Genomic DNA, 16,646 nt, shown 5'->3' with positions numbered 1-16,646 from the left:
AAAAGTGAGTCCCAGCTGGCCCCAGCTCACCAGGCAGCTGGTACCGCTCTGCCCCGCTGACACCTGCAAGGGCAGCAAAACCCACAGCAGCACTGCCTCAGCCTGGCCAGAAGGCACTTCTCACACCAGTGGCTTTATTGGGGTGCAGGTATTTTGCAGCAGTTCCAATGCCTATCTCCTCCCCCCTGGGCAGAGCATCTCACAATGGGTCATTATGAGTCACGAGGTGTGTCCTTAATCACCTGCTCCTGGACAGTGTTATCTCTGAGTCATGGGGCAAGGCATTGATGGCGCTATTAACAGCAGATAAGGAAAACTGCCCCAAGACAACTCCTACTCAGATGGTAAATAGGAAAAAGCGGTTTTTTTTTAATCTTGGACAAAGGCAAATACAAGAGGGCAAGGAAAAACTTTTGAAAGAATCTTGGAAAACACTGCATAAAAGGTATATTTTCTATACCTTAAAGAATTCTCTTTAAACAGCCCTGGTTTTCCCTAGCTCTTTTCCCAGCCAGAGCAGGAAGTGCTGCAGGGCCCAGCATCCTCTTATGTCCTACCTCCATGCCTACAGCACTTCTGTCAGCAGGCTGGCACTGAGCTGTGTCTGGCAGTCCTGCTCTGAGCTGCTGATGGTGGGAGCAGTGTGTGCTTGGTAGGGAAGAGGCTGTGATCCAGAGTTTCCTCTGGAGAGCAGCAGGAATGAGACTTGCAGCCAGACTGGGGCTTCTCTCTGTTGTTACCATCTCTGCACTGGACACGCTGTGATCAGCACCGCACCGACCGCTTCTTGGGGCCGCTTTAGTGAATCGTGTGGCTGTGTGACAGCAAGAGTTGAGTGTGTGCCCCATGTGTCTAAGCAGAAATAGGGAGCAAGATAAAACCAACCTGAGCTCCTCATTTTGGGGAAGCCTTTAATAGAGGTGCTGAAGGGAATGTCTTTCTCCTGAAAAGCCAGGGAATCTCAGGAAAATGGGAAACTGGACAGGACAAATGTAGATATGAACCAATGTGGTTAATCAAACATTCTCCCCTTATTCGAGATAAGATAGTATTTTATAGAAGCTTCTACATAGTTTACAGTTACAAAGACACTCTGATTGGCACACTATCATTGTTTACCTTTTCCTTAAGGTGTCTAAACTTTTCACACTGCAGCTCTACTCTAATTCATGCTCCGATAGCTGATTACTTTGTAGGTACTTTAACATAATTTCTAACTGTGCCACTACTGAATTCTCACTGCATCAAAGGCTTCGAGGCCCCATCAAGGCCGCTTATCAGGCCTAGTCTGACTGGGTTGCTCAAACCTCATAATTCATGTCCTCTTTCTCTCAAAAATGCTGCAACACTCCCAAAGCCATTTAGCTACAGAATTGGAGGAGAACTTGCCGAATACTCAGGTGATAAAGTAGGAATGAAATAGAGAACATATTGAGCTGCAGCAATTCCTTGTATGACAGGCCGTTTTAGGTAATAAAGGTGTGTGTTCAACCATTGCCATGTCAGAAACGCTGCTTTTTCACAGCAAAACTAATTGGAATCATCTTTGCAGAAACAGCCTCTGGCTTCTGCATTTATCCATCCTGTGATGACCAAGAAGCAGAGGATTGACCAAGAGCCCAGTGGTATCCAGCCAGCAGCTGCTGGCCACTCTCCTTCTTCCTTGGACCTGCCTTCCACATCCTGCTCAACTTTGAACCTGGCTCCAAGTGTCAGCTCCATTTCCACCTCCACCCATCAGCTACAATAGATAGATAAAATTCGGACTCTGTCTGGAATCCCAGCGCCTGTCAGGGTGCAGGGGAAGACTCCCAGCTCCAAAGGTGAGAAAACAGACTTAGACAGGGGGAAAGAATCCCATCCTTTGGATTTCGATAAAATGTTTGCCATGAGCAAAGCCAACGAGATGAACCGAGAGTGCAGGACCCAAGCAGAAAAGGAGTCACACAGTCCAAGTGCAAAGGGTATGAAACTGATGGACCACTTTTAGATATGCTTCCATTTCATTTTTTATTGGAAATTGGTATGTTTTTCTAGTCATATCTAGCCTCCCATCCACCGGCACCTCCAAGTCGTCCCCACCTTCATCCCCAAGCCTGTCTTGGTGTCAGGGAATGTCCCAAACCCAAAGATGCAGCCCTTTGCACTTGGCCTTGCTGAATCTGATGAGGTTCCAAAGGCCCCACTTCTTGGTCCTTCCAGATGGCATCCCATGCCTCTGGTTTTGGCAAACTTGCTGAGGATGCACCTAATCCATTCTAGAGGATGCATTTGCTGAGGGTGCACTTAGTGTCATTCTAGAACATAGCTGAATGCTTGAGCTTACAAACTGGGGAAATCATATAAAAGCAAAATGCATAAAAATATTTTTTCATAAAAACTTCCCATCCAGCATCACTCCTTTACCAGCTTTAAATGACTGTTTCTTTTTAATGCTTTACATTTGGATTCTTTTAGATCTGTAAATGACCATCAAATAGAGGCTCAAAAGCCTTGGTACATCCTTTTGTATCAGCTTCCTTGCCTTCTCCAAACCTCCAATTTGAACTATTTGTTTCTGGTTTTCCCTCTCTTTAGGAGAAAAAGCAGAGGTCAGAGGAGCCCAGCAAAGCAATTCAGGTCCTGTGCCTGAGAAGAAGAGGATGATGTCTGTGAGACTTGCAGACATTGACTGGAGCGGTTGCGCTGCTGTTTACGGCCGACCCTACAGGGACAGGGTGATTCATTTACTTGCTCTGAGGGATTACAAGGAGCCAGAGTTACTTGCTCGGCTGCAGAGAGATGGAGTCAGGCAAAAGGACAAGGATTCCCTTGGAAAAATCCTTCAGGAGGTGAGATCGTGGAGCTTGTGCCACAACTTATTCCATCATGCTATTCTGCCGTTCATAATTTTATTACTTCCTCACCTGTTTAAATTAGAGACTTTTCCAATACTCCTTTGAGTTAAGTTCCACTGGGATGTCTTTCTCATAGGCTTTCATAAAATGCACACCCATTGAAAGATGCAGTAAATCCTTCCTTCCTTCTTAAATATTCCCCATCCACATAGGCTTTTGCTGAATAATGCAAGCATTAATATATCGAATAGGACTATTTCCTCTTTAGCTAGGAAAAAGCATCTTGGAACCTAGTCAAAGGACTCCAATTCAACATGGATACACTTTCAGTTGATCCTACAGTGACTTTAAGGAACTGATTCCCTGAACCTGTGAGGTTTGTTGCAGTGTTTGCCCTGGGCAGTGGCAGGGATTTTTCACCCTGAAGACATTCACAATATAATGAGAGCCATGTTTTGCCATCCCAACTCAAGTAGCCCATGTAGGTTTCTGTAGTTTGCATATATAGGTGTAATGAACACTTGTTTTCCAAAATGTCTTCCTGTAGGTTGCTGACCTGAATGCAAAGGATAATTCCTTCAGGCTGAAGGAACATCTGTTTCAAACCCTTCAGACTGATTGTCCTGGCTACAGCAAAACTGAGAGACCGAATTTGAAGTTAATACTTTCTAGGTAAGTACAGTCCTTTGGGGAAGGAAAAGAGCCTTTTCAAAAGAAAGCCCTGGGAAATGAAGCCTAGGTTCTTAGAATATGCTGAGGCAGCAGGGACCTGGCAGAATCCTGGCCCAGCACAGGACACCACAAGAATCACACCAGGTGCCCAAGAGTGCTGTCCAAACATTTCCTGAAGCCTTGCTGCAGGGACCACTGTTGCAGTGCTCAAGCACCCTCTGGGGCACGAATGTTTTCCTGATATCCTGCCTAAAGCTCCCTCAACTCAGCTTCATGCTGATTCCTGGAGTCCTGGCACTGAAGGTCTGCAAGGAAAGGATTATGGCGGTTGATATTTTGGCCTTGTAACTTGAAATATTGGACCATCCTTACAGAAAAGCAGCTCCATCTCAGAACCCCACCAGCAGCAGCCAAGCAACATCTCCAGGGCCTTCTGAGAGAGATGCTCCAGCAAGACCTGCTCAGGTATTTTGTGCATTTTTAACATTCTGTACTCTGTATTAGGTTTCAGCAGACTTGCTGGTGGTATAAAAGCTGTGATGTGAATGTGCCAGACCAGTCCTAAGCATGGTTTGCCTCAGACATTCCAAGTGCTGTGACAGGAAGATGTGATGAGAAGAGAGGATCCAGCAGAGGTGGAGCAGCACTGTCCTGAGCCACATTTCTGCTCTGCCTGAAGACTTGAGCTAAGTCCCCACCCTCAACTCATTCCCTGGAGGAGGCCTCAAAGGGCTGGTTCTGCAGGGAAAATCTCCTGTACATAAGAGGCTTTAGCAGGGTGGGGCAGATGGGGCCCTCTCGCTCTCTTGTCCCTCTGTCTCTCTGTCACTCTCATTGCTGACTCCAGCTCTGCACTATCCATGTGGCTGCACCAACACAGGAGCTACAGAATGGTGATATTTCCTCAATCCCTCCTCTGCCTCTGTTTCTCTCCTCCCTCACTCTGCCTGGGCACACACGGCTGTCCTGTTCTACTCCATCCTCAGGTTGGAAGTTTGCTGGGGGTTTGGGGAGCTTGTGGCTCTGTGTTGTGGCTTGTGAGTCAGCAGCTGTGAGAAGGTCCTTGGGAGGAGCTGAGAGATGATTGAAGGGCACTGAGCAACAGCGAGGGCTTGCTGGTAACCACTTGTGACACTCTCTTGTACAAATTCAAGGGCTTGTTAGCCAGCAGCTTTTGAGTCTGCACAGCAGGTAGCCTGCTGGATTTAAGACAGCTGCTCCTAAAAGCACAAGAGTTCCTTGACATGTGGCTGCTGTCTTTGTTCATCCTGATGAGAATTCACAACCAACCGTCACACCCTGTACTCCTGAATTCTAAGAGTGAAGCACTAGTCTTGTTTTTAACACATAAAACTCTAAAACAGCCAGGGGCCTCATCAGTAAATCATGTGGATGTTTGACAGCAAAAGCTGAGTCTTTTCCTGGTGTGTGCAAGCAGAAATTGGGACCCAGATAAAACTTACTGGATCTCCCCTTTGGGGAGGTTTTGCTGGAACTGCTGAAGGGAGTGGCTGCTTCCCAAAGCCTTTTATCAGTAGACTTGGAGAAGGACTGGCTAAGTCCTAAGATGAGAAACTAGGATTGCAATAGAGCAGATATTTACCTGGAGGTCCTCCATGTTTGACAGCTGTTTTAATTTAAAGAACATGTGTTTTCAGCCTTTGCCAGTTCACAAATCCTGCTTTTTTAGAATGGGAGCAAAACCTGACTTGAGTCAGAGATTAATGAACTGTTTTGTTATTGTTGTAGAAACAGCTTTGGGCTTCTGGCTTGACCAGTCCTGTGATGAGCAAGAAGCGGAGGATTGAGCAGTAGCTCAGTTACCTCCAGCCAGCACCTGGTGGCCACTCTTCTTCCTGGGTGCTTGCTGTGACATCCCATTCTACTTCCTACCTGTCTGCAAATGTCGGCTCCATTTCCCCTGCACCCTTTAGGTTCAAGAAAGACACAAATTTTTGAGTTCTACCATGACAGCACTTGTGTGTTGAAGACTACCGTGTCAAGAAAGATATGTAGAGAATTTGGGAGGCTGAAGCAGTACTGTCCCTTGGATCTCCATGAAAGTATCAATGTGCATCTTTTCCTAACTCCAGTGTGGATAATGATGGAGTAAAGATTTGATGATTAAGCCTCTGCATGAATTAAGGTGCAAGAAAGACCATATTCCAGAGTCAATAATACAGACATTCTTTAATAGTAAATGTCAGCTAAGGAGGTAGAAAGCTAAAGGAGGAGATGGGCCAGGTGGGGAGAAGTGCTGAGATGAACACCGAGGTGGGTCAGGCCCGGATGGGCCCTCCCTTCCTGCAGTGCAGCTGCACAGGCTCAGCTGCAGCAGTGCTGCTGCATCCCCTCATCGTATTTGCAGTGCAGGAGGGGAGGGAGAAATGGGTGTGGGTGTTTGTGGTATAAAACACTGGGGATTGCTCCCAGCTTGTCTCAGAGCAGTGATGTTGGCAAGGGCAGGCAGGCTCCTGCAGCTCTGGGGCTCTGGGGCAGCTGTGGCCTTTGGAGCAGGCAGGGCCCTGGGCCCCGCTGGGTACAGCCAGGGATGCTCTGGGGAAGGCTGAGGGCAAGCCTGGCCCTGCAGGGCAGCAGTGCAGTGAGGCCTGTGCTCGGGCTCTTGCTAGCAAATGTCACTGGGCAGAGGCCAGTAGTCGAAGCTGCTGCTTCTCAGGAACCTCTCAAAATGCTGAAAGGCATCTGGAGTTTTATTTTCAAATTTATTCTGCACACCAGTCAGGTGCATCTGGCCTGGGATGCATCCCTGGTATATGTTGTTGTCTGTCCTTGCACTGAATTTTAACTTGTTAAAGATTTATTCCTTGTAAATATTTATCTCAGGATGGTTTGAAGTGTTCATTCCCATGTGGAATGAATTTTTGTCATTGCAAAGAGAACCAGATCTCCAGGCCCAGAGAAGCAGAAGTTTGGTGTGACAGTGTTTGGATGTGGCATCAATTATTCTCATTGCCACTTCATCTTGGGTTTGTATCATGAGCTTGATAAACCTCACACCTGTTGATTTGAGGGAGAAGGGATTGAAGAAGGTTTGACTCCCTTCAGTGGCTTCAAGCGTTAATGAGTTTTGCCCTCTTTAGGAGCTGCTGTGCTTTGGGTTGTTGTTGTGGTGGTTTCAGACTTGTCTAGAGTTTGTTCTTAGGTCTGTAATACAACAGCCTCAGTTTGCAAATTTCCCAGAAGGATGGTGGCTCACAGAGAAAAATACCTCCAAAATCAAACTGAGAGTAATTTTATTTTTTTACATGAATAAAACCAGACTGGCCTGGCTTGGTAGCCTCTGAGTCTGCCTCAAGGCTATTTGAAAGAAAAGGTCATGAAATTCTAAACTCTGCAGAAATGTTGACATGCCCTAATTTTCTTTTGATTTCTCCTTCCTAGGGTAGCTCCAGCTACTCTGAGATGAAGAGCAGAGGCCAGCACCTCCACAAAAAGCTGTCCCACATTCAGCAATGAGTATCTGAATTTGGCAAGCAGCAAGTGGAGTCCTGGCACCAGTCGTCTGCTTCAGCAAGGAAACATCTGTGAACTCGGGCTGTTTTATTTTAAAAGAAGATTAAGTTCTTAGGATTCTTCAAGTTAGGATTGAGTAGATGATTATTTGTTAAAAACATAGGATTAGTTAGTCTAAGATGACAGAATTTAGTATTGAATTCATCAATAAAGAAGTTGCATTCTTGTTAACGCCTTCTCTTATTGTCACTTCTCTCCAAATAAGTATTTTTTCCCATACCGGTTGCGGGATGGGCCAGTTAAATCTGCTTTCTAAAAAACCCCTGCAAAAGTTCTCTCTCAAGTTTACCCTAAACCAGCCATTTTTGGCACCCAATGTGAGGCCCAAGAAAGAAGAAGAACCTGTAATGATTGCATTTTGGTTGTGCTTACTCTGTAGTGGTGCAAAGCCGTCAGTAACCATGTAACTTGAAGTGGTAATGTCTCTCGGGGTGGGGGCCTTCACGCGCTTCTAGTCCCAAGGCTTTTTTGAAGTTGTAATAACTTTCTAGTCACTAGGATTATTTTCTTATCTAAAAACAGCTCCACTATTGTTCTAATACATAGCTTTTACAGTAGAAGGGCATGAGTTTGAGTAGCTATTGTGCTAGGCTCAGTAATAATAATTTATAGGGAGTTTATAGGGAGTTTACAAAAGTACTGAAGTTCAAGATATATTTGGTTTCTAGTTTCTCCATCCTACCCCATGTCCCAGTTCCAGTAGTATGTTTTGGGGGTTTATTAGAAATTACACCCAGTTTATTAGAGGAAAAACAAGGGATGAAGCTTTCCAGCCTTTCCTTTCCTTCTTATCCTTTGGATCTGTTTCATCCCTTTTTGAAAATGTTCATTTTCTCCTGAATGTTAAAGAGACCACTTTCCTCATACCTAATCTGGTAAACTTCCTCTATATAGTCTACAGCTTCTCTAGACTGAGGGCTAAGATGTCCAGAGGGGCTGATGAGTCCCCCAACCCAGAAGTAGACCCAAGCGGGGAGAATTCTGAGTAGTGTAGAAAATAAGAGAAAATGAGTCAAACCCTGAAAGAATTTTCTGATCCCCCAGCCTAGAAATTTTCATATGAACAAATTCAGAAGGCAGATGAGGTATAGAAATATCTAGAGAGAGCTACCATGATGACTTTAATGAGAAAAAGATCATTGCAATAAGCTAGGCCCTAGCCTTTGCTTATCGCAGACTGCTAAATACTGTAGAACAGTGGAGAGAAGCAGGGAGCAGGGAGATAAATCAGCAGCTACCCCAGTAACTCAAGTTGCAGTCAACAGCCCAGCTACTCAGGTTATAGCTAAACCAAACAGTGAACCGAAGTCAGCAGCTAAACAGACAATAACCCTGAACCCAGTCAATACAAGACCAAATGTGAAAAACTTACTCTACTATACAGCCGGGAGACAAAATCTGGCCTAAAACTTTTAACAAAAACTACCACTAAATAAATCTGCTTTCTAAAAAAAGCTCTTCAAAAATTCTCTTCCAAATTTACTATAATCAAGACAACTTGTTTTGATCTAGTATTTTCTGCCTTTTTCCTCCTGACATTTCTTCACCCATTGGTTCCTCTCTGTGGCTGTTTCTCTTCAGTAGTTGATGAGCTTCTCTTCTTTTTTCCTGCAATCCCCTACTTAAAAATATAGGTGCCAAAGCAGTGGCCCAAGAAGCCCCTGCCTGTGCATCTGCTGAACAAAAAGTCTGTGCTCAACTTGAATAATCTCATTAGAACCCCAATGGACAAAGCCATTGTATATCTCCATAAATCCTTGCATGTCATGTAAGGTTTTTAATTCCAGCTGCAAATCAACTTTCTGTGGCCAAATATGCATGTCAGAAATCACCCAGCCTAAATATTTCCAGGGAGCAGAGTGCTGTACTCTCTCCGGAGCAACACAGAAGTTGTTACTCAGTAACTGCCCAAGAATGAAAGCCTCCTGCTGAGCAGTGAACGAGCTTTCTTGTGCCAACAGAATATCATCCATGTAGTGATAGATCACCGTGTCAGGAAAAGCAGCTCCAACAGATAACAGAGCAGCATCCACAAAAGGTTGACACAGCACAGGACTGTTGCGCATTCCCTGAGGAAGGGTCATCCACTCATATCTGCTTGCTGGTGCTTCATGATTTAAAGAGGGTAAGGTAAATGAAAATCTTTTGGTATCCTTTAGATGAAGGCCAATTGTAAAGAAACAGACTTTTCAATCAATTATAAGGAGATTCCAACCCTCAGGCAGCATAGCTGGATTTGGGAGACCTGGCTGTAAGGTCCCCATTGCTTCCATCTGGGCATTGACTGCACGTAAATCATGCAGCTGACGAAATTTTCCTGATTTTTTCTCAATAACAAATATTGGAGTATCCCAGGGGCTAGTAGAAGGTTTAATGTGACCTTGCTCTAACTGTTCAGTAACAAGGGAATGAGCTTGTTCTAGGATTTCTCTCTTTAGCGGCCACTGCTGGATCCACACTGAATCATCAGATTTCCAGGTTAGGCAGGTCGGGAAAGCCCAAGTAGTGACTGCTACTAAAAACGATCTTTTGTCACAAGGCGAGCCCCTAATTGCATGAGAATGTCATGGCCAACTAATGCTTGAACATTGTGTGGTAATGACATAACAGTAACAAATTGTACACAAGTGGGACCATCCAGTGATAAAGGAATTTTGTCCTTGCTCTTACAAACTGAAGCTGAACCTCCTACTCCCTCTACACCAGAGAGCATTGGGAGCAGAGGCCAGCTGGCAGGCCAACAGTCCTTGCTGGCAATGGTGGTATCAGCTCCAGTATCCAGCAGTGCAGATAGCTGTAGCCTCTGTTGGCCATTTTCCAAAAGAACAGGAGCTTGTGGCCATTCCTCCATCAGCAAACATAATAAAGCAATACCTCCTGTAGATCTACAACCCTCTGGTCCCCTCTGCCATTGCATAATGGAAGAGGCAGCTTCTGTCAGCTGCAGCGTAGGTACAAGCTGAGCAATTTTGCTGCCATCAGGAATAATCTGAGGTAGATAAAATATCACAGCAACAATAAGGATTTCACTTGTAAAATCAATATCGATTACTCCAAGTAGTACAAAAAGTACTGAAGAACGACCCAAAACAAGTGCACCACAAGGTTTTTCTTTATGCATCACTGGTCCTTGGATCCCGGTAGGGATCTTTACAGGCTTTCTATCAATTAACATAATGTGTATTGTGGTTGCCAGGTCCAGGCCGAGGCTTCCACTTGCTGCTGGCCGGAGGCAGCTGGCTGGCTGTAGCTGTTTGGGGCCTGCCACACAGAAGCCACTGTTGGGGTCTTCGTGCCACAGCTCTTCACGCTCCTCATCGTGTTTCCCGATTGTCTGCAGGCTTCAGTGGAGTGGGAGTTCATGGAACATTTGTTACACCACACTGTCCCTTCTCTGCAGTTACAAAGAAAATGTCCTATTTTCCTACACCTGGAGCACTTTGGACAAGGTTGTTGTTGCTTAGAATTATTTATAGGTTGCAATGGAATCCAAGAAGAAAAGGCTTGCATTTGGGCTTGCACCAAATCTTTCCCTACATCCCTAAGTGCCTCAACTAACATTGCCTGTGAACTCTCGACATTCTCTCTAGCATTTCCTCTACTGATGCTTCAATGCTCATTGTATTAAGAACACTTCTGGTAGAAGCATTACAATTTTCTAAAATACACTGTCGTAATAGATTTCCTTTCATAAAGTCTTGTATACAGCCTTGGTTAATAGCTTCAGTTACCCTATCAACAAAGGAGGCAAAAGATTCCTCTCTGCCTTGCTTTATGGACATATAGGATGGAGACACTGGTGTTGTTCTAACCTTGAGGAATGCTTCTTTAGCTAACTGCACAGCAGCTTTTAATTTCTCAGCCCCTACTTGTGCCTGCATCTCAGTTGTGGCAAACTGTCCTGTACCCATCAACTGTTCAACTGCCACCCCTTCTAAAGGAACATTTTGCTGTTGTAGAATTCCAGCAAAATGATCAGTCAATTGAAGCCAGTGAGCTTGCCACATCATCAGCTGAGACTGCATCATAATCATTCTCATGATACCCTTAATGTCTTCTGGAAGAAGCAAAACTGAGCCCCTATGTAACCAAGCATTTGCTTTGCAGGCTCCCCGTGTAACCCACAGTCATTAACTGTTGCTCTTAATTGTGAAAGCAATTTCCAATCTACAGGATGATAATTTGCTGTCATCCCTCCTGCTGGATTTGGTGTACACACAACAGAGAAAGCCTGAAAATCTGTGTCAGTAATAGCAGAACACATGTCATAATCCTTATTACTTATTGCTTTCTTTTGGATACTTAACCAATCCATTCTGTGTATTATTGGTAATTCTTTAAAAGTTTGTTGTTTAGAAAGAGCACCAGTAGGTATCATTAGAGCTCCTTTATGGTGGTTCTGAGCAATTTCATTCTGCAGCTGCTCTGCCTCGCTGTCTGGGAGTCTCTCATTCCCTGTTGCTAATTGTTCACTCCCGGGGAGGGGATCTGTGGGCAACTGAGCAGAACTAGAGGCAGGATTAATAGCAGGAAGAGCAGTAGGTTGTTTCTCATTTGGTTTGCTCCTTATCTCAATAATATTCCCTACTGGAGGAGTGGGATTGTAGTCTACCCCTAAGGAATGCATTCCTGCTTTATTAACTCCTTCCAAGGTTGCAGTAGTGACAGCAGCAACTTTCTTTTCTGCCTGATACCTCTGCAAACAATTTATGACTGAACACCAAGCCTTCATTAACTTCCGGGCAGCCTAATCATCATCAATCACCTTAAACCAAAGAATGTTCCCTAATTCAAGCCTCTCTTTCTCATCAAAGAGATCCCCTGAGGCTTTAAACAAGCCTTGATCTTGGCCATAGGTGTATAATGCCAGTGGATGTTTATCAAGATCTATATCAGCTCATTCAGGTTTCTTTAAGAAACTAGTTAACAATTGAAGAGCTACTTTGCTTTCCATTATAATCTATCCTTTTTTAGTGCAGCCTTTTGTACCTTCTAAGCACTGTAGCTCCTCCTGGACGGCGAGTTTTGCAGACTCAGGCATGAGAGCGACTCCTTACGCAAGCATCGGTCTTCTTTTAGCCTGCCAAACGCTGCTTTTCGGCACTGTACTGGTCTCACCGTCCTGGTGACAGAGCCACCGGGCAGAGACCAAGTCCCTGGGGCAGAGACCAAGTCCCTGAGTTCAGGTGCCAGTATGATGTGGGCAGTGGGGAAACAAGCACACAATAAATATGATTGATAGCAAGATAGCCTTTAATCAAAAAGTCACTTATCTTATATAGGTATTTTACAAGCAAAATCAGCAGTAAGCCCTCATTGGTTAATTTACACAGGTCTTTGTTTTATTTATCCTACTTGAGGTTACACCTGTAGCTAAGATTTTCAAGCCAAGTTCTCATCTCTAAGTCATGTCTTCCAAGGACATTTCATCTTTGTTGAGCATATCTTCAAGGCTATGCCTGTCCTTATTGTCTCATTCCCAGACCTTGTACAACAATGCAGCGCCCCAGGCCTAGACACAGAGGTGGGTTTCCAAGCTCTGTTCCCAGGACAGACATAGCCTGATTCTGGGGTCTCAAACAGAGGTTTTTAGGAACAGATATTCTATAGAATCATGGCCTTGTTCCAACAATTGCTCTCCAACAACCCAGCTGCAACCACACTTGATTTCCAGGTCAAAACACTTGGCATTGCTGGCCTGGGCTTCCCCATAAGGCACATGGGGGCTTTGGAGACTCCATAAGGTGCATGAAGGGCTAGGGTCCCTTGTGAGACACACAGGGATATTTTAGGTTCCCTCTGAGGCATGGAGGGCACTGGGGTCCACTTGAAGGCATGCATGAGATTTGGAATCCTATGTGAGTCATGCAGGGGGGTTGGGATCTCTGCCAAGGTGTGCAGGGTGCTGGGGGTCTCTGCTGAGCACAGGACGGGGTTTTGGGGCCTCATTTCAGGTGTGGAGAGGGCTGTGGACTCTCCTAAGCGTGCCGGTGCTTTGCGTCCCTCCTGCTGCAGGCAGTGGGGCTGGAGTCTCTTGTGAGGCTCGCAGGGGACGGAGCCCTCCCGGGTTCCTGCCGGGCCCGTCTGGCTCGGGGCTGCCGCGGACCAGGGGCAGCCGCCGTGCCGGGACGGCTGTGGCGAGGGGCCGAGGCGGAGCTGCCCCGCCGGGTCGCGCTGCACGGGCACGGCACGGGCGGTGCTGAGCGCCGGGCAGGCGGCACCCCGAGCCCAGGGGCCACAGCCGCGGCCCTGCCTCCATCGGGGCCGGGCACAGACAGCCCCGCAGGCAGAGCGGCGGCACCGGCACCGCTCAGCGCCCGAGGGGACGGAACCGATGCCAGAGGAGCCCGGGGGGCCCTGAGCGGGGCCCTGGCGCTGCCTGCCCGGCTCTCCCGGGCCTGTGGCCATCCCGGGCGCCAAGGGCTCGCTCTGTGCCGCGCTCTCCCTGCCCAACGGGGCTCCGGGTCAGCACCCGGCTCCTGCCACTGCCTTGAGAACGCCGAGGGCCATTCGGGGGCAGAACTGAACTTGCCAGGGAGACAATTCATAAGGGACTTGTTTAGGCCTTTTACAGACTTGTTTAGGGTCTCTTCAAGTTGAGAAACAACTTAAAATCCCAGGCTAATTCATGTGGTTCAACGTGTGGGGATTCCTTGAAGATGCTTTGTAACTCCCTGTGGTGCCGGGCCGCGTCCCAGCGATCACCAAGGCCCAGGAGCTCTGATGCATGCAGCAGGGCTGCCACCAGGGAAGAGAGTCAACATCCCTGCACCTGCCTGCTCTGCCTGCAGGGGTGTCACACAACAGCAACGTTCCAGCAAGGACAGGCATTTTTACATCCTCAGGACAATGTGCTCTTGTGGTCCTGGTGGTGTGTTGTATTGTGTTATTGAGTTTGTTCCATTTGTTCAGTGGTTTATTCCTGTACCCCCTTGTAAGTGGTCCTGCCCTCCCTTGCCTCCTCCCGTCCCTAGGTCAATCCTCCTTTCCCTCCTCCCCTGAAATTTAGCCCTTCTGAAAACCGGCCCTGGACCCATCCATCACTCGGCAGCCCTTCCTTTCTTTCTAGAAGGTTCTACCCAGAACGTCGACTGATGGACGGGTAGAAGCTCTTCTGAGCTGCCAAATAAAGTTGGAATACAAACCCCTGCAAGAGACAACTCCTTGCCTTTGTCATTGTAGCCAAGGTCTCCTTGGGGCTCAGGAATTCCAAACCCAAAGCCGCTGTCCTTACCTCCCGAGGATTGGGAAGGTGGCCAGTGCTGACCTCGGTGTCCAGCTGAGCCGGGCAAGCATTTTCTAGGACAGACACCGTGGCAGTGGTGGATCAGAAAGAAAAGCCAAATGAGACAGACTAAACCTGACTGTAGGAGAGGGATGGCTCAGCAGAGAACCTGGGGACCTGTAATGCCAGCCAGTGACCAGCCACTCAGACACAGCAGGAAGGCCCCAGACTATCACACTTCAGCTGGGAGGGTATAAAAGCCCAGAGGTTCTTTGTTCACGATCCCCCAGAGGCACCAGCTCTAACTGCCACTCTTCCAGCACAATAAAATTGTATTAAGGATCCAGAGGTCTAACACTCTGCTATGGAGGACATTCACATTGCCAATCTTTCGGGCACTTAGGACCTTCTGATTTTGCTTTGCATTCAAGACAAATAAATCCCCAAATGTGCACAAATCACTCCTTTAGCATTTCCTCCTTTTATTTTCAGCCAATTTTTACTTTGTTCTCTGCTATTGTGTCCTCATCTTTCCAAAATTCCTGTGCCTATTTAAATCCAGCCACCAGGGATGGTGCACACATTTTGTTTAGCTCTGCAGAGATTTATCCCCAGCAATCCTGCTGTTCACACGCATTTCAATGTTGCAAAAACCTAACTCTGGGCTGCAGAATGTGAATCCTACCCTGGTGTGTGAGATGGCAGAGCACCAGCGCAGGCACTGAAGAAGGGGCATTCTGTAGATTAGTGAAGTCACTACCAGAACTCAGTCTAGCTCTTAGAACTCCGGCACCACACCAGGAGTGGGGAACTGCCTCGCTATGGGCATTTACCAGAGGTAGAACGTTTAGAGCCACTTGTTCTAAGATGCCAGACACAAGCCACCACAGGGACCGGGCAGAGGAGAGAGGAGGCAGCTCTCTGTCTTGAGGTTCCACAAAAAAGAGTTTATTTCAGGTGAAGAGAGCAGAAACAAAGAGCCCCCGCACTCCAGTGCAAGATACAAGTCAGGGGGTGCATACAAACAGCTCACCAAGAGGGAATCCTCAGGAGAGGAGTGAGGGGATCACATCCAGTGTCTGGAGCCCATTGGGGTAGGAGGCTGGAGAGGATGGGTCACAGGGGCCAGTGGGGCCTTGAAGAATTGGGGCATTCCAAATGGGTGTTGCAATCAGGGATTGGCCCGATGTGACAGTGACAGGGAAGGTTTGGGGATGAAGGGACTGGGTTGCTAGAATAGGCAGGGAAAGAGCTGGAACAAGGGGCAGGGAAGGGCATGAGGGTCAGCTTTGAGGGAGAGTAAAATCCAGGGGTGAACAAACTCAGGGAGAACATGGGGGTACTACAGAACGAACCACCTAACAAGGAAACAATAAAATAAATTCATACTGCAAGCATCAAGAGCATCTCCAGGGATGCAGTCTGACCAGCAATGTCAGCAGGCAAAATAAAGGTTTTACTGAGCAATGGCCCTTGGATGAAACAAAACATTTACAGTCAGGGCAGGCCATTTGTACAGAAGGGGGTACACTCTGGGGGTACAGCTGAGGCCCTGAGGTCACAGCAGGCTCTGAGGTCACAGCAGGCTGAGGTCACAGCAGGCTCTGAGGTCACAGAGGTCCCAGAGCCCCGTGGTTGCAGAGCACCACAACACCCGAGCAGGCAGTCCTGGAGCAGAACTGCTTCGGCAGCAGCGGCGGTGGCAGCAGCGGTGCTGACATTGGGACAGCGGTGTCAGGACAGTGGTGGCAGCAAGAGCAGCAGGACTGGCACAGGGCAAGGCACCATGGCCCTTGCCCTGCGCCTCCTCCTCCTGCTCCTCCTGGCCGTGGCCCTGCCTGCCAGGATTGCCCAGGCTGCTCCCCTACAAGTGTGGGGAGCAGGTGAGCCAGCAGCCTGGCTGCCCTTTCCCAGGACAGTGCTCCCTGCACCCCGGGAAGCACTGGGGATGGTTTTCCCCTGGGCTTTAGAGAGGGATTCCTCTGTGGGAGGGAGGGAGTCCCAATGCACATGGAGCAGTTCCGCCCTATCATCCAGAGGGGTTTCCAGGGCCTGCAAAGAGTCTGGAGAGTGACCAGGAGCTAGCTCAGAGCTCCCCAGGCCCCTTTGGCTTTACCTGAGCCCCTTACAAGTGCTCAGTTCCTAAAGGCAGAAGGAGACCACAGCACAGTATGGAAAGGATTCTGATCTGTGCTCCCTTCTAGACTGGGATGGCGACACGGATTCTTTGGAAGTCCTACTGGAAAATGGCTTGACGTTCTTGGAGGATGTTGGAGGCAAGTTTCCCTGTACATCTGGACAGGCCGCGCTCGGCACAGCAGGAAGGGATCCATGGCAGCCTCGCTGCCCCGCTGCTGTTCTCACGACATGCAAGGCTG

Source organism: Lonchura striata, chromosome 21 (assembly GCF_046129695.1).
Source record: "Lonchura striata isolate bLonStr1 chromosome 21, bLonStr1.mat, whole genome shotgun sequence".
NCBI classification, from domain to species: domain Eukaryota; kingdom Metazoa; phylum Chordata; class Aves; order Passeriformes; family Estrildidae; genus Lonchura; species Lonchura striata.
This window is presented reverse-complemented; position numbering follows the sequence as displayed.